The 27031-nt window shown below is 40.9% G+C and overlaps 1 protein-coding gene across 5 annotated transcripts in view; it reads right to left on the bottom strand.

Annotated features, from left to right (window-relative positions):
- The window catches only part of CCDC167 (coiled-coil domain containing 167), a 117798-nt gene extending 91170 nt beyond the window's left edge, over positions 1 to 26628 (bottom strand). For 2 of the 5 annotated variants that reach the window (XR_013540407.1, XM_078383037.1), the window contains exons 1-4: positions 20515 to 26628; positions 20256 to 20419; positions 3659 to 3723; positions 1792 to 1906 (exon numbers count right to left, since the gene is read on the bottom strand). The gene's annotated coding sequence lies outside the window, so the exon portion shown is untranslated. Of the gene's footprint in view, positions 1 to 1791; positions 1907 to 3658; positions 3724 to 20255; positions 20420 to 20514 lie in introns of those variants that run through there. The other 3 variants (XR_013540406.1, XR_013540405.1, XM_078383038.1) reach the window with 3 other exon arrangements.
- Between the last annotated feature and the right edge of the window lie 403 nt (positions 26629 to 27031).

Here is a 27031-nt window from a genome sequence, read left to right as displayed (position 1 = left end):
AATGGGCTTCAGCAGAGCCTAGAAAAACCACTTTTTTCACTACACTTCCTCAGACAACATAGACACAGGCTGTGCTGACTGGAAGCTTTTAGCAGGCATAGTCTTAAAAAGTAAGTTTCCTAAGTATTGGCACTTCAACTAAAATCCAGATAAAGAGGTATGGCACCTACCTAGCAGCAAGAAGCCTCCTATGTTTCAGCCCTCCTTGAGAGGAGATTGCAAGAATTGTTGCATATTCTAGATCAGACTCCTACTTGTCATTTTAGGAAAGAGACTGACAACAGGGCTGACAGTAAAACCTCTTGCTTGCTGCCTCAGAAACTATGTTGCACACTTAACACGATTTTTGAACAGATGCTTCTTCAAGTAATAAAATATATCTGTTACAGCAAATGATTTTCCACACCTACCGTGTTTCCCCGATAATAAGACCTATCCCGAAAATAAGCCCTCCCCTTCCTGTGTAACATTCCTCTAAAATAAGCCCTCCCCCGAAAATAAGCCCTACCGTATATGCCGGCGTATAACACGACCGGCCGTATAAGATGGGGCCCTGGGAAGAGGCTTTGGGGGGGCGGCAGGAGGAGGAGGAGAGGGAAGAGGGAAAGGGGGGGGTGGCCGGGCGAGCGAGCGTTCCTCCCGGCGGCAGTCGGGAGGGAGGGAAGCGGCGCTCGCGTGCTCGCCCAGCCACTCCCCCTTTCCCTCTTCCCCCTCCTCCTCCTCCTGCTGCCGCCGGGAGGAAAGCAGGCGGGCAGGCAGTCGGGAGGGAGGAAGAGGGAAAGCGGAGGAGGAGGAAGAGGAGGAAGAAGGAAAGGGGGGGTGGCCAGGCGAGCGCGCGCGCGCCTCTTCCCTCCCTCCCGACTGCCTGCCTGCCTGCCGGACCAGCGCGCCCCGCATCACTCTTGCGGCGGCAGCGGTGGCGGCTCCTCCTCCTTCCCCACATATAAGATGGGGCCCCCACTTGGGGGCATGTTTTTTGGGTTTAAATGGCCACCGAAACAGCCGAAATGGCTGTCAATGTTCATTAAAATAAGCCCTCCCCTGAAAATAAGCCCTCTGGTGTTTTTCTGTCCCCAAAAAATAATAAGACAGTGTCTTATTATCAGAGAAACATGGTATGTGTCTTGCATCTGCCATGCTGTACTTTGTGACTAGTCATTGGAAGGTAAATGTGGGCTTCATTTAAAAGTCTGACTGATAAGACATGCATCTCTGAAAAAATCTTGTTCCAGGAAGGAGAACAGGCTAACAATGTGTTTTTATTAATATCTCATTTGACCAGTAGTTGTTGCTCCCATATCCTTTTGTATCCAGTTCTCTTGCTAGATTACTTGTTGCCCTAGCCTTTCTTCCTTTGAACCTAGCTATGCCATGCTGGACAGCTCCCCGCCTACATGGATAAAAGAATGAATTGAGCCAAGCCCTGGTGATGGTGGGGAGCTGTCCAGTGTGACAGCACCAGGTTGAAGAGAAGGCTGAGATAAATCAAAATGACAATTTAAGCATAAGTTATTTCCTCAATAAATCTGCAAACTATGGTAAATTCTCACCGCAGTCAAACCCAAATGACATTCTTGTTCATCCCTCTTTGCAGTGTACAAAACCATAGACTATGGAGCTACCAGAATACCAAGATGTACTTCCAGATAGGAACATAATAGGCTATTGTACCAAAGGGTTATTTTCTTAAACACTGTCTGGAAGCAAAGGTTGGTATGGATTCGGGAAGCCATCAGGTTACTGTATTCCGGTAAATATTACTCAAGGCCATAATAAATGCTTTTTCGTTACCTGTTTAACCCCTTTATGAGACAGCCTGCACACTGAGGCATTCAACGAGGTGCATAGCCATTTACATCTGCTTTCTTGTGGTGAGAATGTACTAAAGTTTGCAGATTTCTTCATACTGTGGATGAAAAAGGAGAATAAAATTTATCTGAGAGGTACAGAAACAGACAAATCTGTTCACCTAAGCCCTGAACTCTGAATGCCTAAAAGGGGTGTGAATTGCAATGTTAACCATCGTATTCACAGGGCTGAGTAAGACTTGCCACCTCTTTTTTTCCCCTTAGGTGTTAAAGATAAGGAATTTCCATCTGGCAAGCAGGCACAACATGGTTCTCTGAATGCTGGGAAAAGGTTTACCTATTGAATTTGACTATTGGGCACTGAGAATACATTGATTTCAGTTTGTTTTTGTTTTTGACCAAAATTTTCATTTTTTCTCTCCTGATACTCAGTAACTTGAGGTTTAAAAGATCTGACTGTGGGGGAGAACAAACTGACGGTGTTCTCATTTCCAAATGCAGATTTAGCACCTTGTTGAATGCCTCACTGCACAGGCTTGTAAAAAAAAAGGGTTAAACAGCTAATGAAATGCATTTATTACAGCCTTGGGTAACACTTACCTGAATGTAGCAGCCTGATGGCTTCTTGAATTCCCATACCTCTTTATATCTTTATCCAGACTTTTAGATTCCTGCTTTAAAACCTCTTTAATTAATACTATCCCAGCAGGATATCAACACTCTCCTGAGTTTAACCTCTTACCTCTACACATAATTGCCTGTGGTAATCTCTTTGCCGTACACATAACAAAGTAACAGATACCTTGTTACCTAGGTAATAAACAACCTCATTTAAGTGCTCCAAGAGGTATGTTTCATAGTTCTTTGTCCTATTTTCAGTGTCTACTCTAAGAGTTCCCCCTTTTTTTGTCACTCATTCTAGAGATGTTTTCCAATTTTCTGTGTAGATCATATACTGCTATGGACTGTGTGGACAGAATTTCTTATCTCTTTCAACTTTTTAAATTGCCCTTTATGGAAAATAGCTTTTCTTTGCTCCTTATTCTGATCTTGGTGTCTTGGTACCACAATTCACATTCCAAATTTGAGTACTCTTATCACCTACGTTGTCTACAAAATTGCACACACTGAAGAACATGTGGAAGGAGGAAGGTTTTTCTTCTTCTGTTATATTACTAGAACTCAGCATCACCCAACAAAAGGTGGGACATTCAAGACAGAAAGAGACACTCTCCTTCCCTCATTATGTTCAGGAAACTGTTGAAAACAGAACTATTCAAAGTTACCTTCAGCATCTGAGTCTCCCGGATGTTGTTAATATATTTTTTTTTCTTGTTGTCTCTTTTATTTTTGTATGGGTTTTGTATTTGTTTTTAATTGTCATATTGTTGTATGGTTATATGGGTGTCTGTGGAATTTTTAAGTTTTAACTTGTTAAACACTCAAAGTAGTGTTTGTACTAATGGACTAGTTCGTAAGTAAGTAAATCAATCAATGATCAGTCAATCAATCAATTATCCCAATAGAGTTAAAAGAGAGCTGTTGCAGTTGTGGCCTGCTTGCAGTCTTCTTGTGGTTGGCCGTTTTTTGAAACAAGATGCTGGACTTAACCAAACTTTGGAACTCCCTCCCACGGGAAGCCAGGATGGCCCCATTAGGGCTGTCCTTCTATGAGAAAGCAAAGACCTTTCTCGTCAGGTAAGCTTTCTCTTAATGACTGGCTGCCTGCATGGGTTTTTTAAATGGATGGTTGTGCCTTAACTACTTTGAACACATTTGTTGATGTTGCTTTTGTTTAATGTCTTTTAGTGTGGTATCTGTTTCATCTTTTTTAGTATTTGTATGCTTACTGTTTTTAGCTTTCAATATTTCCTTTTAAAGACATCAGTCACTTTGGGTCCTTTTTAAGGATGTTCTAAAAGGAAAATAGAAAATAATTTTAAGGTTCTTGGTTTCTTTGGCAAGGTCCTGAAAAAGAGAAAAACAGTTGGTGAGAACGTGTACACACAAGTAATTTGCAAATATAGATAAGAGGTTTATTGGAAAAGAAAGAAAGAAAGAAAGAAAGAAAGAAAGAAAGAAAGAAAGAAAGAAAGAAAGAAAGAAAGAAAGAAAGAAAGAAAGAAAGAAAGAAAGAAAGAAAGAGTGCAAGTGGTCGGAAACCAATACAAGCAGCATCAAGGTTACAGACCTCCATACATACTTTATATAGTTCTTTATCAAAAGAATGGAGTAAGTGATGGTATCACCCCAAGACAACAAGCTCTGGGTTTTCTGTAAGCATCTTTGCCTAAAGTTGCCTAAAGTTATATATGCCTTCTGAAGTTGTCACTTGCTATGAAAAGGTGCCAGGAATATGGACCTGGCAATGCCCTAGTTACACTTGAATAATTGTAGTCCTTTTGCAAATACAAAGGCACACTATAAATACGATCACACATCTTTCGCATGTTACTATTAATGTAGTGTGAATAGTATGTTGACTTAGCCCTTATCTTGTGTGATATTGATACTTCCCCTCTACTGGCTTCTCGATTCTGGTCCTTGGCCAGGTTGTTCCCACGCTTCTGCAAAGCTACAGATCTTTTAGTTGTTATCTTTCTGGTGAGTCAGCAGAAAAAGTTTCCAAAAGCTTACAGCAACTTAAGTTTCTGAGAGCTGCTTTCTGGGTAAGTTGATTCTAAGTGTCTATGGTTAGTAGACTGTAATAATTGCATTATTGGAAATAAATGGTTTTTAGAAGGAAAGAAATGGGAGCAACATATAATATGTTTAACAAGGAGAAAAGCAGGATAAAAATATTTTAAATAAATAAATAATAAATAAACTGGCCTTTGGTTTGATCCACTCAGGCCATTAAGATACAAGTGTACAACAGGAAAAAACAAATGTACTTTTGTGAAGTTGTATCCAGGTAGTCAGGTTTCCTTGGGTGAATTTGCTTTGGCTGAACACACAGCAGAGAAAGAGGAGGAAATTGGTAAACAGCCTTGTTTGCAGGTTGTTAAGGTAGCCTGGCTCTGGATGTCCAGATTTGCAGGAAACACAGTTAAAGCAGAGCTATCTTAATGAGCTGGAAACAAGGTTGACGGATAATTTCCTCTTCTTTCTTTGCATATTAGCAAGCCTTTATAAGAAAAAGAATGGAACAGGAAGGGAAGAGGAAAGCAAGCAGACCCAGGCATCAGGTTTGGGCAGCAGAGGATTCAAATGGCAGCCAGATATTCCCTGCCTCTGTGACTGCTGATGTAGCTGAGAGGAATGGCTTGAAATAGAATGGCTACAAACTCCTCCATAGAAGGCTCTGGAACTGTAGGCATTGGCACAAGGACCATACCACCTAAGCTGAAGAAAATGCATTCCCTTAGGGGAAAAATAAAAGCCCCAGAGATTGAGGAAAAATTCAGATTCGGGAGGAAAAACTCCAGGCTAATTCACATTGATTTGTACATCATGTAATCAGAGGAAAATAATACAAATCTGACTGTCCCAGTTCTGAAGCAATTCCTGTATTATTTGCCAATATTGGCTCCCCTTTATGTCCATGTGAAAGACCTTATTGTTTGCTATAGAGTATTATTCTGAACAAAAGTAAAAGAAAGCCATTTTCCTAAAAAGAGAGCATGTTAACAATACTGCTGTCTTCCAGCAGTATTATTCACTTGTATATCCTAGTTGACCAGATATTCCTTTATCCTGGAAATAACACCAGTAGACACTTGCCAATGAGTACATTTTCAGTCACATACGACAGTCTCACAGCTCCAGGAGTACAGAAAGCAGAGCAAAACAAACTTCATTTTGGCAGCTATCTATAGTTATGTATCTTCACTTTCATGAGTGGAAATGACAAGTGCAGCCACACTGGGTAAAGCTTTACAGAAGTAAATCTAGCCTGTGGTCCTAGTATATATGAGTTACTAAATTCAATTCTTCAGAAATCTCCTGGTTTATGAGTGTGAGATATTCTGCTTCTGTATCCATGATTCAAGATGCTAGGAAAAGGCCCAATGTTGCTGCACAATATCTAGCCCACGTTGCCAGGAGGAAAAGGTATGCTAAGCTTTACATAGCAATGGGCACCCTGAATCTTGATGACACCCATGTCAGCAGTCAAAATGGTCTACAGCAGCCATTCTCAATAGGGGCCCTCAGGGGCCCTGGCACATTTAAAGTGGGCCAAAGATGGAAACAATTATTCACATGCCACCTTATAAAGTTCATTATGCAACCTATACCATCCTGATTTGGCCTATATATCTTTCATATTGTCTTTATGGCTGTGGCAAAAAAAGTTGAGAATATCTTATTTACGGGATAGATATCCTCTTGTAATCACTACCATTTCTTCTAGGCATTTTTATGTCCAAAGAACTTGGTGAAAACCACCCCTGATAATTGTTATTTGTTTGTGTGAAAAGTGCTTAACTGATGAAAAAAAAGGAGTCACCCTCTGGGAGTCTTTGAAAGGCATTTTTTTTTCAAGAATCAGTATTTCAGACCCTACTGCCTGAAATCTTTCCAAATAAAAAAAGCAGACAGGAATAACTATTTTCTTTCAAGATAAGCAAGACTGGGTTTTTTTTTCAATTTAGGTGTTCTGTTTTAAATCTGGGAACTTTAAGAGTTACCTGTTTCTTAGCAGGGGGTAAAACGGTTTTTTGCCCAAATTTCCACATGCTTGGCACAGAGCAGACTCTCTGATACAAATGTGGCCAATTTGGTGCTGATCTGAAGCCCTGCTTAAAAAGTCATAATTTTTTGTTTGGCCTGTTCTGTTTCTAGAATTTCCTTAAGGAATGTTGATTTAATCTGCCAGCACAAGATCACTGCTGCACTCTTGTGTCGTGAACAACCGGTAGTGCTTCATGGGCATCGCACTGCTGTGTGTCAATTCTGGTTTAATGATGTCACCCAGTCTGACTAGGTTCCCAGACCAGGAAGCAGCTAAACATGGGCATGGGTGGGTATGTTGATCTTCAAATCTGTTTAAAACACAGGATTGAGAGGAATGAGAAGCAGCAGTGATGCAGACAATAGTTTCCTCAGCTTATTTCCTGCCTATGGCTGGATAGCTTGGTGAGCAAGGTATTTTGGGAGTTTGATTCACCACGGTGCCCCCAAGGAGAAGAGCCAGCCCGTGTGGCCTTGGGCAAGCTGCACAGTCCCTGGGCACTCCCTGAAGAATGGAATGGTAAACCACTTCTGAGTATTGTTTACCTAGAAAAATCCAGGAAAGGGTTGCCGTAAGTCAGAACTGACCACACATAATTATGAATTTAATAAACAGATTGCAACAATCAGAATATAGAAACAACAACAGCAAAGTGTCTTAAAGACTAAGGTGAGAATTGTTTTGCCTAATGCAATTGCATAGGGGCATTTGCAGAAGCAATGGGAGTCTTTTCTAGGTTGTCCACCGTACTTCTGTTCTTCCTCTGTTTATGTGGTCACATGCGTGGTTGTGGAACAGGCAGCCCATAAAATGCTAAAAGTGTTCCCACAAATGCCCCGACTTGTGTGGAAAACCTGAAGAAAATTCTGGCCTTGCACGTTTTCTATGGTATATACTTTTATAGAGTGGAAGTAACCTCATATAATGCCTGATGTGTTAACTTGAGGTATAGATATGTGGCATACATATGGTTTGGGGTAGTGGTGGGGCAAAATGAAGTCTCTGATAGAGAGGTCAGAGAATCCCTTCCCCTTGCTTATATAGATGTAACTCAGGATAAAGAATTTGTGCATCTCGAAGGGAGCTCTAGTCCACAAATGCTTCTGCCACAGGACTCTGGCTTGATTGCTCAACAGATGAACTTGATTATGTTTCTAGATATCACCGTGATACGGAAAAATTACAGGAGTTAGTACAGTTGTATTGCAGTAACTCTCCCCTTTCTTAGGTAATGGAAAATACCAGAACAACTAGATTTTTAAAGGCTTTCTTGTGGTCTTTCATGAGACAAGGAGTTGAAGGGACTGAAGGAGGAAAATGTATAAGGGGGATATGGGGGAGACCATCTCCTTTCCTCAGTTTCCCCACCACTGAAGGAGCATAATGGCAAAAGGGGCTGTACAAATAATGAAGCGTGCACCCAACAGGAATGAGCCATATTGCAATTAACGCTTTGTGTGATGTGATGTTCAAAGAGAAGGGTGTTTCATGGAGTGCAAAATGCTATCAAAATGTATCATTTAGCTTATGGCTTCAAAATCGGTTAGCACCAATGAATTTTAGTGTGCAACATCTAAAATTTCTCTCACCTTGACCTAACTGAATATGATAATGATGCACATGCTAATGAGAAGTTAACATGAATTATATTGGGCAGAGTGTTATTAAAGTCAATGGTCTGCTAAAATATCCTAGAAGACAGGAGTTAATGAGGATAACTCTAGCTGCTGGAAATGGAAATGTCCAAGATGTTCAACTAGAAGTGTAAAATGTGTGAGCTGCCATATTTGCTTTTTACAGGACTTTAATGCATCTTTGTTCTGAGCCTAAGAGTTCTAGTCTTTGGCCATGATCCTTCTATATTCACCAATGCACAAAACAAAAATATTATATTTTTTCTTCTAGGTTCAGAATCAGAACCAGCAGGTAGGTCTAGGAGTACAAAGGAGAGCAGAGACAACACTAATGAACAAGTGTCCTGAGCATCTCCATTGTGTACAGAAGGTAGGGCTGGGAAAGGCCCCTTACCTGAATTGGCAGAGAGCCACTACCAATAAGCTTTATCATAAGTTACACAGAAGTAGAAATATTTATGGGAAGGACAAGGCTGCAGCAAGGCATTGGGCTGCCTCAAGTGAAGACCAAGATGGTGCCCCTCTTATCCCATATACAGAAGATGATCAGACTCACCACTAAATATACTTTTAACATTAGTGACAGATTAGTGGTAGAAGTGCATCTTCTGGTACACCCGAAGGCAGCAGCTAAGCTTGAGGGAGAGACCAAGTTGCTTGGTAAACAGCCAGTTTTTCAGCTCTTGGCTGCCATCCTACAGCATCTGCTGCCTGAGCAACTGCTTGTTGATGTTTAGTCGTTTAGTCGTGTCTGACTCTTCGTGACCCCATGGACCAGAGTACACCAGGCCCTCCTGTCTTCCACTGCCTCCCGGAGTTGAATCAAATTCATGTTGGTAGAGTGTAGCAACCACTACACTCTACCAAATGGCAGAACCAGTCGTGGTGAAAGAGTGTGTGCATATTCATTTCCAAAACAATTGTCTCCTTGAAGAAGACAATGTACTCCATACTGAACTAGATAGATCGGTATAAGACAGCTTTCAAAGTGGTATTTTTATATTATCTGATAAACACCAGGGCCTGTAATCATAATTTCAGTACAGATTATGTACTTCTTTCACCATCAGCCTCTGTGTTTTCGCAGGTGACAATTCTACTGTGTTAATTAGATAATTATAGAGTTGACTTCAGTGACTTACAATGGAGTTATATAAAAAAACCCCACAAAACACACACATGCAGGCACAGCAAAAGAGGTAGCCACAATGACATTGCTGTACTTATCTGGTTGTTCTGAGAAATAGTAGCTGTCAGTAATGAGAGCACACACACACTGTTGTTTTTGATGTGCCACTTGGAAACTGATCACTTGTTTTCCCTTAATTTGGGTTTGATAATTCAGCCTTTGAGAACGCTTCATCTTTATTGCCTGTAATGAACAGGTCTGAATGTGACATTTACTTCCCCCAGAAGCATTCTCTGCAGTGCAGACTTGCGAAAAATTAGCACTGATTAATATGTTACAATTGACCACATAAAATAGCTCATGTGAGTGGCCCACAAGCAGCATTATACAGAATGAGAGAACTAACATAATGCCACAGCAGTAAGCTCTGTAAACAGGGCCTTCACTGTTTTCAAGTGCCCTCTGCTTAGACACATCACTGTTGTGGTGCTGAGTGAGTTTTCCCTTCCATACTGTGATGCTCACTAGACTCCCTGTGGGACTGCTCATTTGATGCAGATAAATGGTCACATCTACCTTATATTCATTCACATCTTTTTAAAAAAGTCATTATGCTGGAAATTACTCCTTGCTCCCTTGCTTCCTGCACCTACATTTACAAGTCCACTGTGGAAATATCTGTAGGTCTAAGATACAGTGCAGGTCATTCCTATTTATTCCTATTTCTATTACATCCCTCATAAAAATCCCAGGGTTGTCTCTACAACTATGTTGAAACAGTCAGCAACAGAATATAATAAATAAACAGTTAATAAAACAGCAATCAACAGTGAGACTGATTGCAGCAATTAGTAATCACTCATAAATGCTTGAGCAAACAGACAGGGCTTAGCCTGCTGCTAACATGTAAATAAAGTTGGTGCTTTGTTTGCATGCTAGCAGCACCAGACTTTGCTGAATGGTGGTCAAGGTAGGCCTTCCCCATCTTCCTCAAATTAAAGAGAATAAGACAAGTACAGAGAGAGACCTGCCTTCAAGTACTTGAGTCTGTTGAGAGTTATGGAAACTCGCTTGAATTCCACAAAAATGTGCAGCAAGAAGTGCCAGCCAGTTGGGCAGAATTAGCTAGAAGTTCCCCTTTTTTACTAACCGCCCCTCACCAAACACTAGCACTTAGGAATAACACTCAGGAGGCTGTTTTTGTAGTAAAGAAAAGAGTTCTATATTGTACTCATATGGGCGGTTTCCGCTTGAAATGTGTAGCCTGCATAATTAACTTGTAAACCGCCCAGAGAGTGCTTGAAGCAGCACACTTTACTTTTTTGATATAGAAAAGAAATATAGCAAAGATAATGTTCTTCTCTTTAGCCCACATGGCTGGAGAGGAATCTAGGCTTAGAGAGCCAACCGTGGAGATGTTACATCTTGAAAAATGTGTGCAAGAGTGGTGGACTATAATGGAGGTTCAGTCACCTCATGGCAAGAAGGGGAGGAAACAGGGGTGGAGTTTCAAAAAGCCCGGGAACAACAAAACTCCCCTCTAATTGGTCAATGTTTAAAACGAACAGACAAACAAGTTAGTTTGTGTGCTGGAGGCCCTTCCCCCCCTACAAATTTGCATCTAGATTGCTTGATTGTCCAACAGAGTCATGGGTCATTTAGAGTTTTATGCACCAGCAGCAGCTGCTTGAATTTCTTCAAGAAGCACAGGGGCAACCAAACTGGCGGTTTTATTCCACCTTCTTCCAGGTCTCTGAGGGCATTACTGATTTCCTTTTATCTGCACACCCTAACTTGTGAAATAGTGACTAGTCTGAGTTTTAACCAGTAAGCTTCACGGCTGGCTGGAACTCAGGTTTCCCTCGTCCAGTATTCTAACTAGACATATGCAAATTTGTGTTTTTGAACTACAGCTCTGAGAATTCCTCAGGCAGCATTCCTGAGACTATATCACACCAGCTCTAGACCAGCTGGTGGTGAAGGCTTCTGGGAATTGCAGTCCAAGAACACCTGGGTTACCCAAGGTTAAGAACCTCTGCTCTAGACTACAAGATTAGGGACAGCTGGTGAGTCCTTTTGAGGGGGGGGCATTAGTCTTAACTTTCCTAGAGCTATCTAGGTGCTAAACTGATTTTTTTAAAATAGAGTTCAGCACCTATTTAAATTTTTGACTAAAGTGTAGAGTGGGTTCAGAAAATTACAGGTACAAGCAATTCCATCACTCTGTTGATCACACATTGATCACACCAGGCATCCATATACAACTGTCTAAATACTTTGTTGTGGCTTCTCTTCATTTGCTGCATCTGGTGACAACCTTCTTGCTAGAATTGTATTGACATGATTCTAGTGCTATACTTCCCATAGACAATGGGACAGAATTGGTTGTCACTGGCAACCAGTATAGCAGGAAACTACAGTCCAGCTTATTTTGCCTGATCCCGGCAACAGTATGACTTCCCTTTTTCTGATCTGACTGAATCAGACTCATATTAACTTAAACAATTTCACATAAATTTGAGCAGAAAAAGAAAGCAAGACAATGTCTCTCCAAAATGCTCCAAATTGGCACCATATAAAGAAAACTCTCGGACAGTGAGAGGGAGAAGAAGGAGGAAAGCAGGATTTTGGTCATTGAAAACTACTGTATTGTGTTGGGGGATTGTGAAGGGCCCTTTGGTTAGCTGAAAGACACCAGGGAATCACCTCACCCCTGCCCTTGCCAAGTATTCTTTAGCAATTTTGCTGATTTATCAAAGTAAGAATGACTTCTAAGGACAATTTGTTCACACATTTGGTGCATCACAATTTATAATCTCTGTCTGCAGGCTGTTTAATCCTGTAGGTCTAATGTATGGTTCTTTATCATCAGTTGGAAGGCTCTATAAGTGAGGTGATACATCTCTGTTCATTAAAATTGTGACTCCCCTTGCCTATGGTAAGTATGAATGCAAAACATTTTAACAACCCATTTACTTTCCATTTTCTCAGGCTCACTATCTGTCAAATGAAGCTTTTAACACTGAATCTTCCTGGGTGTGCCTTTTAATAACTTTTGTGATTCTTCGCAGCCTCCCAAATTATTGTACCAACGTCATCACTTCTGACCACTCCTGTCCAAAATACTTTGCCCCAAAGAAAATGTTAACTATGTTCGGTGTCATAGAAAAGGGGCTCAGGATCAGGTATCTAGTATGCCATGATATGTATTTATTGTGCAGCTCCATTTAGAACACTTTATTCATATCAGAGCATTGCACAGTTTAAAATTATGGATGTATATGAAATACAGCTGCAATTAAAAGCAAATTAAAATGTTAAGATAATTAGATGGTTTTTGACCAGAAGTGAGCTACTTCAATAATATTATCTCAGTAATTTTCTAGATCTTCTTTTGTACATGGGGTGGGGCATAAATTGCATGTACATAATTGAGTTTGAATTTCTCCACAGTCACAGGAAAAATGTCCCATGTCCAGGTAGCCCCATTTTGCTTGATTATTATCTGATCTTCCTACGCCACTTCAAAGTCTATTAAGTGACAAGGTCCAGCTAGAGTCTTATCCTGGTGGAAGACACTCTTCAGCATTCATTCTGTACACCTTGGGTCACCCATTCTTAGAAAAGGGTATCATACAGCTGAAGAGAGACAGAAGACAGCAATTAAAATAGTTGAGAAAAAGTGAGAGCACAGAAGGCTTTTTAGTTTGGGGGGCAGTGGCCATAATAGAGGAGCAGAACACTGAAATGATAAACGTTTATAAATTAAGTGGATAGACAGAGATGCTTTCTCTTCCTTTTGTCTATTTATCAAGTATAGGTGATCACGGAACAAAGGAAGGCTAATTGCCTTAGAACAAAGGAGTCGAGAGCACAGATGTCCAAACCAGCGGAGCCTCAAGGCAACACCCTGAGAGCCCTTTTTATTGATTTGCATGACTTACATAGTATGTTGTCAGAATTCAGATAGGATACTAGTTTGCAATCACAACTAGGATTGGCTGAAATAACCCTTTGGTCTTATGTTCTACCTCTAAGCGAAAGGGCAGAATAAGGGGGTTACCCTGCCTGCTGGCAGCTGCTACTTCTTGCCAGGAGTGTATGCACGTCACTGGAACAGAATGCAGCTACAACCTTTAAGCAGAAGTTTCCCACAATCAAGGTCACCTAGTGAAACTTATTGGCAGTCCATTCATGACAGATAAAAGAAATTGCTTCTCCACGCAAACATATAATGTATGGAATTCATTGTCACAGGAGGTACTAATGGCCAGTAGCAGAACAGTCTTTGAAAGAGGATGAGAGAAATTCAAGGAACATATTCTACAAGCAGAAGAGCAAAACTGAATGTCCATGTTTTGACACAGCTTGTCTTCAAATGCTAGTTGCCCTGTGTGTGTTGCGGGGGGGGGCATCAATGACAGAGGTGGTGATTTCTGTTTTCACATTCTGCTCATAAGCTTTCACAAAGACCTCTGTACCCAATGTCCCAGACAGGATGCTGGGCTTCTGTCTGAGCAAATACTGCTCTTCTAATGAAAATCTATCAATTTACCATTATTATTCATAGGTTATATTATATCTCATCTCTCCTTCAGTGGGTTCAAGTTGACATAAACTGCTTCCTCATCTCTTTATAACATAAGAACATAAGAAGAGCCCTGCTGGATCAGGCCGACAGCCCATCTAGTCCAGCTCCCTGTATCTCACATTGGCCCCACCAGATGCCTCTGGGAACACACGAGACAACTCGATCCCTGTCTCCTGATGCCCCTCCCCTGCATCTGGCATTTGGAGGTACCTTCCTTTTAAGCCTGGAGATTATACATCCCCATCATGGCTTGTAACCTGTGATTGACTTTTCCTCCAGGAATCTGTCCAATCCCCCTTTAAAGGCATCTAGGCCAAGTGCCATCACCACATCCTGTGGTAAGGAGTCCCACAGACTAACAACACACTGGGTAAAGAAATATTTTCTTTTGTCTGTTCTCACTCTCCCAACACTCAATTTGAGTAGATGTCTCCTGGTTCTAGCATTGTGTGAGAGGGAAAAGAGCTTCCCTCTATCCACTTTATCCATCCCTTGCATTAACTTTATGACAACCTCGTGATGAAGGTTTGACAGAAAGAGTGACTGGCCCAGTTTCACCCAGTGAATTTCATGCCTCTGTGGGAATTGGGATCTGGATCTCCGACGTCCTAGTCAAGCATTCTAACCACCATACCATGCTTGGTAACACAAAATGCATTTTGCAGTAAAAAGGCCATCTATCAAGGGTAACATATCTGAAGAGATAACTGTGCTACTCTTGTACCGGCTGCTCTCACTTCTTAAAGTGGATTCGCATGAAGCTGCCTTAGAAGACAGACTGTTATTCTACCTAGATTGGTACCAGGGCCACCATAATCATTTGATAGGGTGAGGTGACTGCCTCAGGCAGCAGTTGTTGTTGAGGAAGGAGGATGCTGGTAGCCTCCCATGTATTTCTCCTGAATTCCCCTGCTGTTTCCTTCTTCTGGTAAACAGAATTCTGTAGGCCAGACAACCTATATTGTTGCCCTCCCTGCAAACCTGAGGCAGGAGAACATGCTCCAACTGCCAGTCTACTTAGCTTTTGTATATCGAGTAAACAGGTTCCTCATATCCTTTGCCTTGAGCAACTACATGTCTTATTTTACCGAAAAACTGTGCAGTCAGGAATCCTGTTTCAAAAGAAATCCCTTCCACTGACCTTCCATTTGCACATGCAGTATTTGCATAATTATATTCAGCAGAGCCCAGCATCATGTATTGGACTAAGTGCTCAGCAGATCTGGGTTCAAATCCCTGGTTAGCCAAGAAAAATCACAGGGCATGGCAATGGTGAACCACTCCTTAAAGGTCTCACACAGCGCCCAAACCCTGTTAGGGGCACCATAACTTGGTGACTGGATGGCATGTAACAAGAACAACAATTCAACATTTAGGGTGTACATGGAATTCTACAAGAATAGCAAAGTTTGTCGCTCTATTTTGTATGCAGGCATAGTTCATTTCTTCTAAGGGAAGCCATTTTGAGAAGCTGATTGTGGGTTTTTTCAATGTAGTGGACGCTGTTTAGGTAGGAATGGATTTTTCTGAAGACAATACCTATTGTCTGTCACTTATATTATGAACCTATATTTCCCAGTTCTAATCCACTGAGCAATTTTGTAGAGGTTCTAATAATGTGTGTCATTTAAAAGGATAAACATAGGTGTAGTATATTCTACTTTAAACCTTTTTTTAAAATTGTGTAGCCCAGCTGGAGCACGTGAAGAGAGGCAAAAGTGATAGGTGAGTTAGTGTTCAATTTGCTTCTGTGTCCACCTGTCATGGAAACCATGATGTGTGAGGAAACTGAGCTCACACCTCGGATGAAGAACTTGCTGTGATCATTCTTTTATAAATTATGTCTGTCATCAGTCTCCTATTGAATTATTTCAAGACTCAAATGTTAGGGGAGTTTAGCAAGAATTATGTAAAGGGGTAAGCATGGCAGATATAATGTGCTATAAGAGTCAGGAACTGAAAGAATTAGAAGCAACCTAGTGCTGTTTGAAAGGGGAATGAATGTCTGGGAATGACCTTTATTTTGCAATTAAGATCACAGAGGGGTTTGTGCGCCTGACTCATCTCTGTATTAGAAGATAGTGACTGTAGCAAAGAGGGCAAAGTGCTACCCTCCCAACGTGCTTGGACTGCAAGTCCTCATCAGTGGCTACACTTCTGGGGCCGATGGAAGCTGCCATCCCAGGACATCCGAAAGGCTGCACTTTATCAAGCCTGAGCTAAGAGTGTTGAACTGAGATTCGCAGCTCCCCCCGAACCCTAGACAACAAAGCCAATGGTGAGAGAGGGTGGGAGTTGCTGTCTAACATCATCTAGAGAGGGCTGCACATTCATGATCTCTGCACTTGCGTGTTACAGCAGCCAGTTATGTCCTTAATATGTTGGCAAGACGGTTCGAAACATAGAGGGCTTTCTCAATGTTAGACAGCCTCGGTTTCCTCCTTTATTTTATATTTGGCTGTCTGTACCTGTTTACCTTCACCCACACTTTTCTGACATGCCACAACAGCTCTTCCTGTGGACGATAAACTAGAGCTGGGGAAAAGTTACTTTTTTTGGACTATAATTCTCTAAATATTCTAGCCAGCAGAGCTAGTGGCTGTGTTAGCTGGAGTATTTGCACACTGTAGTCCAGAATATTTTTCATGTTGCTGCTGTATACTGAAGAAAGTGCAGCTGTGGCACAGCTGCTATTCAATTGTGCCTGCTTCCGTAATCTGCAGGAAGTCCCTTGCCTGGGAATTTCTCTTTTTAACTCACTGTTATTGATCTGGGCTCTCTTGCAGCTGCACCACCTTGCTGCTAGGCATTTGGAACAGATGCACCTCCAAATGTTACAAAGTTATCCTATCAGGGTTTGAAATTCTGTGTGCATATAGAATGTTAAAAGTAAAGGGGGTATAGAAAAAGTATAAATATGGAATTGATATGTGCAGGTCTTAGAACTTGTACTCTTTGTAGTTCCAATACCTTGGAGCTACTATATTCTGGCATTCCAGAACCCTGATATGATAGAGCTTATTCTTCTAAACTTTGCAAAAATTTTAGTCAAAACAATGATATTATCATCATAGTGACAGCCTGACAGATATTAACTTACAAACCTCTGGGGTTAAAATAGGTGCAACAGCAATTGAGATTCCTATTTTTTTTCCCAATTATTGGATCTCCAGGCTTTAGGACCTCCAAGCCCTGCAGAAAGAGATTGTTGACAGATAGAGGAGACATGTACAGAACTGAAAACTATAAATATAGATCTCTCTCCCCCCCCCACCCCCACCCCCACAAATTTGGTATTCAACTCATCATTGCAAAGCAACACAACTTCATGCTACACCACACACACTAAATGCCAACAACAATCATCATAGATTTCCCTCCGTAGATTGAAATTGGGCTGACTAGGTGAACACTGCGAATTTTCATGAGTGTTGAGATATGCTAAAAGGCTAAGTAATATATTTTACTTTCATAGATTTTTAAAATTAACACATTTGATCTTTTAAGAGATTTATTTTGATTTTCAGTATGCCTCTTTCAAATTATAAATTCCTTTATTCCGAGGTTCAAATATGATTTAAGTTCTTGTCTGTAACTTCCATAGCTAAAAGCTTATATTGAAATATATTTTCTCAATATAAGTTCTGCTTACAGTTTACGTGTTGTTACTGAATGTACATTTGTTTGCAACTTCTCATAGTTGTGAGAATTTTGCTTGACAATCACACTTGCAGCTTTTCACAAGTCGCAAGGATGGATTTCTGTTTAAGCATTTGTGCCTACAGTTTTTACATAGCCACAACACTTCTGGATGTTTTGAATATTGGAAATTTTATTTTTGTGCTCATGGAATGTAGGAGCAATGTAGAAATAAACCAGGTAGAATTAGACATGCTGATATTGCCTGGGATTATAGCAACCAGGAAAAGACTAATACCTTGATACTGAGATGATTTTTTTATATGACTGTTGATGATTGCTTTTCATTCTGGAATTAACCCTTTTTCGGGACAAATGCTAACTGTGACAAACACAGGCTTCTGATTTTTCCCATAGAAGTCTATACAGTTCTATAGGGTTCTTAGGGACATGTTCAGGCATCATGACCTGACCATCCATTTCCACAGTTTGTAGGATGGCATTTAATTATGCCTTTCTGTGAACTTGTATTGATTCAGCCACTCCATGCCTCTAAGATCTATGCTGTATGCAGGAGCTACTCTGGAATAATTTATTTGGGGTAACAAAGGGGTGGCAATGTTTTTCTCTCCCTCTCTCTGTGTCAAAGGATTGTTCAACTTCTTCTGCATTTAAATGTTTTCATGATTATTTTAGACATAGTTTACTAAAAGAGAGTGGGGTTTTTGTAGGTATTGCTGGCAGAACACTTTTGAGTGATATCTGACCTGTATTGGTGGATATTGAGGATTATTCTTGTGGAGTTTTTCGCTGATTTTCTGGAGCTATTTGAACATTCTGAAACTGTCTGAAACACAAACTTTAAAACCATTCATTCTTGCTGTTTTTATTTAGAATCAAGGATGAATATGTTTTTTTGTTTGGCAACATTTCGGCCCCATGCATCTCATACGTTTTGGATGCATACCTCTCAATGCACTCCTTTTCTCCAGCAATCTCTCTTACAGATTTCCTTTCACTTACTAGTCTGAACTTACCTGCTTACTAGAAGATGGTAAGCACCAATCTTGGAAACTGGGGAGCAAGTTTGCAGCCTCACTGATAAATTAATGTCTATCACATTGGTCGTTGGGAAAAGTAGCTGGGATCCCACTGGCTTCTTGTGACACACAGAGATCAGCACCAGTTTATATATACCTGGTATAGGAGACTTTACAGACAAAATCATTTACACTCTGTGTCTGCAGACCAGGCTTGAACTCATTTTAAAATGGTGCAGTGAAATCACCCACCAAGTCCAACTGGAGAATCATCTACATTAGCTTTTTTAGATTCTGCTCCCTAGATTGGAAATACAGAAGGTCAGTGGAAGGGATTTTTTTTTATTTAAAAGGATTTGTAGGATCTTAACACCTTTGATTCAAAACCAGGCATTAATCTAACATTGCTATTTGACAATCAGTTAATTGCCTGTGGCTCAGATATTTTGAAATTTTGCTTTCTGCATTTTTCCCCTGCCTACTTTAAAGAGAAATCTAAGTCAATTATGCAAAAAATTTCTTCTAGTGTTATAATATACACATCTCCAGGCCACCCTATTCACCATCATTATAATACAAGCCCAGAGACATGCTACCTTCCAGAGCAAATATGATCCTAGATTTCTATTCTTCTTTATAACTCTATAGAATTTTAACAGATTCTGTTTCCTTTGATGGGCAGTGACAACTGTCTGCATCAAAAACATGGATATCTGAATTATCTTTTTTTTAAAAAAAAACTGTTGGTATAGAAAGACATCACTGGTTCAGAAAGGCATCTTTTACTGGACCTTTTTTATTTCAGCCAAATTGCAAGTTATTGAGTCCTAGTACAGTAATATCATCATCTAGTAACATAACTGTCTGGGGATGAGCATACAATCAAATAGATGAAATATTGGTTGTTTTCACACTAGAATCCTATAGTGTTACTGATGCATTGCTTTTCTGAAGTTAGCTGGAAGTCATACAGTACTGGATGAGAGATCTGGGCAAAGCTGCTTTCTCTCAGAGTACCTTACATCACAAGGGAATCATGAGGGTAAAGTTGAAGGATAAACCATGTATGCTGCCTTTATCTCCTTGAAAGAAAGGAATGGTGTCAATGCAATTAACTGATTAATTAATTCTCTGTATTGAGACATAAGAGTAAAACCAGGAAACATTCCTTATGGACTTGGTTGAAGGAAAAGAAAGGGAAAATGCATTTCCTTTCATCTTGGCACCTTTTGAAGTCACCTCCAAGGAGGAGGCAACGCATTGGAAACATACTCTCTTTCTAACTCAAGGTTTGGCTTTATGACAAGAAGAGAGAAAGATGTAAGTACCAGAGAGGAAGTTTGGGAGTTATAGAGGAATGGCTAATCATCTCCCCATCCTTATTTATTTGTTTCTTTGGCAATCAAATTGTTAAAGATTAACATCCTGCCTTTCTCCCAAAACTGAGCCCACCTGAAGAAAGGTCTTTGCCTGCATACAGAGGGAGGCCGTGGAAGAGCTAAACTAGCTTTCCTGAGAAGGGAAATTGCACAGTCTTGATATAGCCACTGAGAAAGTTCTTCATTCTCTCTGGCCTGAGAGCAGCTTCTGAACTGTGGCTGTGGCTGAAATTGTGGTCTCTTTCACGAGACCACAGTCATTTTGAATGACAGGAGCAAAGAGACACCACAGTGAGATGGTTTGAGTCCACCCAGCTGTAACATTCTGCATTGCCATAGATGTGTCAAACAGTTACGTACCATGCTGGGAAGATCAATCCCCACCTCGCCAACCAGTGTAGAAACAGGGAAGCCAGGAGAGAGCTTGTGTTCGGCAGGTGATGTTATTGCCAATGTTAATCAAATGCCTGTATTTCTTCAGTCCTTGTAAGCTGGGGCTCCACTACAGTCGTTGTATGGTCAAGCTGTGGGTTCAAAGTCAAAGGAGATGCCTTGGGCTACAATTTCATGCACCTGTAAAAGACAGGGAGTTAGTCTCTCTGAACTCGGTTGGACTTACTTCTGATTAAACATGCATAGGCTTGTCCTGCATGTTTTCCAGAATATCTTCAAAAGCAAACCATTCAAAGTATTGAAGATATCTGATATGGGATGAGACAAAAGCATCTTCTTGAATTCATTCTGCAGTACTTGTGCAAGTTGTTTCCCCCCCTCTCCTTCCCATTTCTTTGCAGTCTATTACATTGTAAATAAACCAATTTTCACAGACACTATACAGCTGTGCATCTCTTTCCCCCACCTGGATCCTCTAAAGGCTGCACTCTTTGGGGATGAGGATGGGGGGCAGGAATGTCTGGTCCAATCAAGGATAACATCTCTCTAATCCTGTTGGATCAGCCAAGCAATTACATCCCCTCTTCTTCTGACTGAGACAGGCAGTGCTGCAGGCTCGGGAGAACCCGGCATGGTAATAAGATAAGGCTCACAGTTACAGCCATGCCACGTTCATTCTGGCTCTGTTCCTGTTCCTTTAAGAGCAGTGCAACAGATCAACATTCAACAGGTAGTTTTCATGCTCCTTACTTTTATTCTGCAAAAATCTACCCTCAAACTTAAGCTGCTAGAGAAGGACCTACGTATATCAGTGCTGACAAGAGGTTTATCAATAGATATGCAGGTGTGTTTTGTTAATAGTTTAGCGAGGCTCGGTTAACCAAGATTTAAGTGAACTTTAGTCACCATAAAGAAATTTAAAAAGCAGTGTCTGCACTTGGTGAGAGATAAAGAAAAATCTAAATTAAATAATATACTGTACTTTAAGGTACTGTACCATTCTGTGATTAATGCTAATACACTTTGAATACAGTTAGATGATATAGGGATAGGATTTTTTTTTATTTCTTGGGTAGCAAGAGGCCTATCACCATCCAAGCTTCTTGTTCTTGCCCCAGTGCTAGCTGAGAACTTTATTTCTGAACAGGATGCTAAGCCTCATTTGGCCTTTAAGCCTTCTGGTTTAGGCCTGTCTACCAGATGAGCCACATGTAAAGTCCTTCCATATGATCCTACCTGGCAGTTAAGATCTAGCCAGGGGGCCCTTTTGAAAGAGCCATCCCTCAAGGAGGTAAGAGGGATGGCTTGTAGACAAAGGGCCTTCTCGGCAGCTGCCCCCAGACTATGGAACGCCCTCCCGACTGAAATTCGTCTGGCGCTGGCGTTGATGTCATTTCGGCGCCAGGTCAAAACCTTCCTGTTCCAGAAAGCTTTTAATTGAAATAACATCAACTGTGGGTCCTGATGATGGCAATTTTAATTGCATTTTAATTGTATTTTAATCATTTTATCTTTTATTGTATTGAATTTTAATTGTTGTAAGCCGCTCAGAGACCTCTGGGTAGAGTGGGCGGCATATAAATTAAATTTTTAAAAAGTGCCAATCTGTCAGGTAGAAATTCCAGAGTGGAAAACTGCAAGATCTGCAGTCCAAGAAAGTCAAAGATCCTATCCCAAGATGTTACTGTTGCTGATTAAGTATTAATAGATGTCAGTAGAGTCTTAATGCATATCATAGAAGTGTTACAGTGAGAGGTGTGAAAGATAAATTCCATTAACTTAAGTGTTTCCATTAAATATCTCTCTCTTTTTCCTTTAAACTGGTGCCTTCTTGGCTGGACTGGAACAACGGAAGTTCAGTTTATTTGGGTGCTACAAGCTTAGGGAATGTTTCTTTTTTATGCTGTAAAGGGAGGTAGTCACTCCCCAAGGAGAGAGAGAAAGTTAACAATACAGTATCGTTGTTTCAGTTCCAGCTATGACTAGAATGGGGGATTAACTGACTGCAAAAAACAAAAAACAAAAAACAGCAGAAAGGCACCCTGAAGGACAGGAAGAATGGGAACTCAGATTTCTGTAACTGGCATATGCTCATTTGTATACAGATATAAATTTAGAAATTTAAATAGCAAAGCCATATATCTCACCATAATGAGGAAGACAGTGGCTTGCTAACCTGTGTGCCTACCCAGTCTTGATGTCCTTGGGCTAAGTGTCAGTGAGAAACTCCAGGGCCCCCTGCTCTCCCTCTGTTTGGCTGAATGTTTCTAAGAATCTTAAGTTAATCAAGAACACAGCTGCTGGGTTGCTAAATGGAACCACCCCAGGGAACATATCCTGCCAGTTTTGAAATAGCTCTTGTGGGAGTTAGTTCATTTCCTAGTACAATTCAACATGCTGCTGCTTACCTTCCGTGTTCAAATTATTTGGATCTGAGTACCTGAAGGACTCTGTCTTCCCACACATGCTTGGACAAAGATTTTTATTAGAGAATGTTTTAGGGACATCACACTTTCTGAAGGTAAATAGATGGTGAACAGAGAGAATAGTTCTGGCACTCTATTTCTGGAATGCTTACCCCAGGGAGGTCATTTGGCATCCGGCGTTATGTTTTCTGAGCACTGAACAAAGATGCGTTTATTTTGCCAGTCATCCTGAATATCAGTGGTACCTATTTTTTTTTTAAAACATGTTCCTCGGATGTGTGTGTACTTCTTTGTTTTGTTCCTTCTGCTGCTTTGGAGGAAGAACTCAGCAATAGGGTTGGGGTCTAGAGCAGTGGGAGTCAGTGGAGTTTGGGGAAGGGGGTGCTTGAGTCCTCTGTGCAACCCCCAAAACAGGGAGGGCTAGGAAACTCCCCAGAGCTCATTTCTGTGCAATGTGGAAGACCAAAGGAGTGAGGGAAGAAAATTATCTTGCAACTGCCAGCAGAACATTGGATGTAACCAAAGGCGTTTTAAACATTGTTTATATAGTTGTTTTATTACTTCTCACTGGTTTACTGATATATGTTGCCCTGAGGCAGCTTTACTGAAGGGTTGAGTGTATGTGCCTGTCTGTCTATGTGCCTATCAACTGTTAAATTATTTGGATGAAATCCAGAGAAAGGTAGGCATTCTGTGAGGGTATAATTCCCATTTCAACATATTCTTTGTATCCTGACATATGGTGATTCAAAGCTTAAAGAGCGCTCTAATTAGAAATGGGATATCCTTTTCGGCTGTTTATCTTAATGCAGTTTGTTCTATAACTTTCCTGTTAGCAGCTAGTACTGAAAGCCATCAAAGGCAACATATTGGCTAAGATGAGTCCCTTGGCTTATTTTGAGCAACTTAGGATCCTTGCAGAATGCATCTGCTCTGTTACAACATTCCTATGATCCAGGGAACTGAAATGTATATTTCAAATCCCTTGTACAAATAAATAAATAATCCACACAGTTTCTCTTCCGGTAACGAGTCTGATACACAGAACGCAAGAAAACCTCACACTCTAATATCACCTTTTCTAATTACTGCTCTGTGCTCTTGGGCTTGTGATATGTCTCTCACATTGCTGGCTGCCACAAGAAGGCAGTGATCTGAAACTCTGATGTCTATTGAAAGGGTGCCACCTGGTCTCTGGTTTGCTGCTGTCATCTCCATTCATTAAGAAGGCTGTAGTACTTTCAGACTAGCAGTAGATGCTGCTGCACGCCTGCTGTCATACAGTGACAAGGATGGAAGTGTACACTCTTAGTAACACCTTATCCAGGAAGAAGCCCCTTTCATCCTTTGTCTTAAGGGAAGAAAGGGTTTAGATTCTAGGGCTTGATGGAAATTTTTGGCAAGGAATCCACATTTTATTTACCTTGCTGCACTCACATATTATTTACTTGCTTCATCTTCCAAGACAGTTTTTTGCAGTTTCTAATGTTTACCGATTGTATGTATCACAGCAGCTCTGTCAATAACTGGAAAGATTTCTAACAAATTAAATTTATCAATTCTTTTTATTACCAAGAGTTATTTTTCGCAAGACATTAAACTGCACTCAATAATAGTAAATTCTGCAGGGACGAGGAGTCAAAGTTTATGAACTTATCATTTTGATATATTAAATTCATTTGTTTCCAGTCATTGCAGGACAGACTTCATTACTATCAGTTATGTTAATTTTATGTACATGGCCTGATAATATTTAATAACTAAGTAATTAAAAGAATGTGGCTAAAATGATGTATCAGCCCTTTGACACCCTATTTACTTTGCTACCTGCTCTTGGATGCATCCCTTAATATGGTGGGAGTGTCAGGAAGTATCAGAGCAATACCTTCAGAAAGCAAGGCTTAATTCAGAGTAATCTAAGGCAGAATGGGTAAAACTGGGACACCAGAATGAGATAAATTTGTCCTCTACAGGAATTAATAGTAGGATCAAGAGAGGAGAACGGATGGTTCCAGTGGCGATGGGATCAAAGAAATTCCTAAAGAGTACCTCTTGGGTAGAAGCAGCAGTGAAAGGTAACGCTAGTTGGGGATGTTTTCAATACAAAGCAGTGACATTCAGGTTAACTCTTCTTAGCATTGTGCAGAAGCCACCAGGTGGTAAATCATATTTGAATAATTTATACTTCAAAAACTCTATAGTGAGTATGGGAATTTGGCCATATCAATTGAGCACAATTCCAGATACCTCTTCAAACATTCACATTCAAAGCATGAAGATCTAGGATGCTGCTAGGTACATCGGGATGTTCATGGGTAGCTTTATATGTATGCCTGTACTACCCATGACTAGACAAATGCTTGGATAGGACTAGCGTGAGAGCATTCTCCACCACACACTTCATTTTAGAAAATCTTAATCATCCCCACTAATTGCCCTTTTCTTAAGTTTAAAAGCTCCAGATATTGTATCATTTTGTACTTTACTTTACTTTACTTAAACCTTTATAGGCATTTAAAAAGAGAAGGAACATACAGCAAAAACAGTTTGTGCCATAATATTACAGACCAGGGGGAACAATCACGGAGGTTTGAACTAGAAAGGTGATGCAGTAGGGGGTTGGGGAAGGGGTTTTGACTTAGAGGCCGCTAGTAGAAAATCCGCTACCAAGCTGGAGATGGTCGCCGAATAATCACTTAAAAGGATAGGAACAGGGTCGACAAAGGAAACAAAAAGAGAAGACAGAAGGGGTTCAAGGATATTGTTTCGTAGGTATTGGTGAGCCGGGCAACGAAGTAATATGTGTTCTAGAGTGTCTGGCTCAGATGAGCAAGAAGGACAAAGCCTGTTGTTGCATGGTATGTTTGCAAATCTGCCAAAATGAACAGCAGATGGAAAGATGTTTAATCTTGCTAGCATAAATGCTCTCCTTTTACTGGGATTAATTAATTTACTAAAATAATTTGAGGGTCTACCAAGTGAGGGAGAGAGGCCGAAGAAGTGAGGGGAACAAGTAGGGTTTACATTAGGGAGTAATAGATTGAGTTCCTGTTGCCAGAGTTTGGATTTGATGATTTGGTGGGCTCTGTGAAGGTTGGTGTTTGAAAGAGATTTGGGGGAGAAGTCCAGAGATGCGAGCTTAGCATCGAGAAGTTTAAACCACTTGGATGAGAAGGGATCTTTTAATAGGTCATTGAGTAAGGAGTCAGGGTGGGTATTAAGGTGGAGTCTAAGCCAAAACTTGAAGGTTAGGGACCAAGTGGTGGTAGAGGGGAGACGGATGCCTAATTCAAGTATCAGTGTGGATAATCTAATTAGGTTAGGGACCCCAAGAATCCTTCTGAGGAAGGAGGCAGCTACTTTGTCAAGGTCTTGATTTGCAGCCTCAATCCAGATTGGGGCTCCATATAGCAGCTGGGAAAGGATTTTGATTTGGAATATGTGGAGAGCAGCAGGGATGTACTGGTTGCCACTGTTAAAGTGAAAGCGGGCAATTGCATTTAAATGTGGTAAGGCTGAGGAAATGGCAGATTTGCGGTGGTGGATCCAGCTATGTCGAAAGTGGAAAGTGATCCCCAAGTATTTAAAGGTCTGGACTTGCTGGAATGATAAATTACCAATCTTCCAGACAGACGGGGCCCAAGATTTCGAGAAAACCAGAATTTTTGTTTTCTCGGAATTAATTGATAATTCATTGGCGAGGCAGTAATCTTGGAAAGAAGATAGCAGAAGTCTAAGGCCAGGTTTAGTGACTGACAGCAGCACTGCGTCATCTGCATAAAGAAGAATGGGTACGGGGACACCGTTGAGGGAGGGAGGGGAGTTTCCAGAACTAGAAAGAAATGAAGGCAGATCTGCAAGATATAAGTTAAAAAGAGAAGGAGCAAGTATACAACCTTGACGGACTCCTTTGTTGATGGGGATTTCGTCAGTCATGGAGCCTGTTCCATCAAGGCGAATCCGGCACGAATTGGAAGAGTGAAGACGTTGAATCAGAAAAAGGAGGCGGGGGTCAATCCCCCAGTTGGCCAATTTCTTCCACAGGATGTCCCTGTTGATTGAATCGAACGCTCCTCTAAGATCAATAAAGGCCGTATACAATTTGACTCCGTGGTGATCAGAGTATTTTTCAGCCAGAAAAGATAGTGTGAAGGCATGGTCGACTGTAGAGGCACCTGGGCACCTATTTGTTCTCTGCCCGGGAGAGCTTTTGAAAGTGCCCACAATGTGAGTCTATTAAGTAGATATTTAGAATAGAGCTTCCCAATGAACGAAAGAAGGCTTATTGGCCTGTAGTTGTTCGGGATAGCAGGATCA

The sequence above is a fragment of the Pogona vitticeps genome, chromosome 1 (genome assembly GCF_051106095.1).
Source record: "Pogona vitticeps strain Pit_001003342236 chromosome 1, PviZW2.1, whole genome shotgun sequence".
NCBI classification, from domain to species: domain Eukaryota; kingdom Metazoa; phylum Chordata; class Lepidosauria; order Squamata; family Agamidae; genus Pogona; species Pogona vitticeps.
Note: the sequence above shows the minus strand (reverse complement) of the source record. Positions and strands in the feature narration are given on the sequence as shown.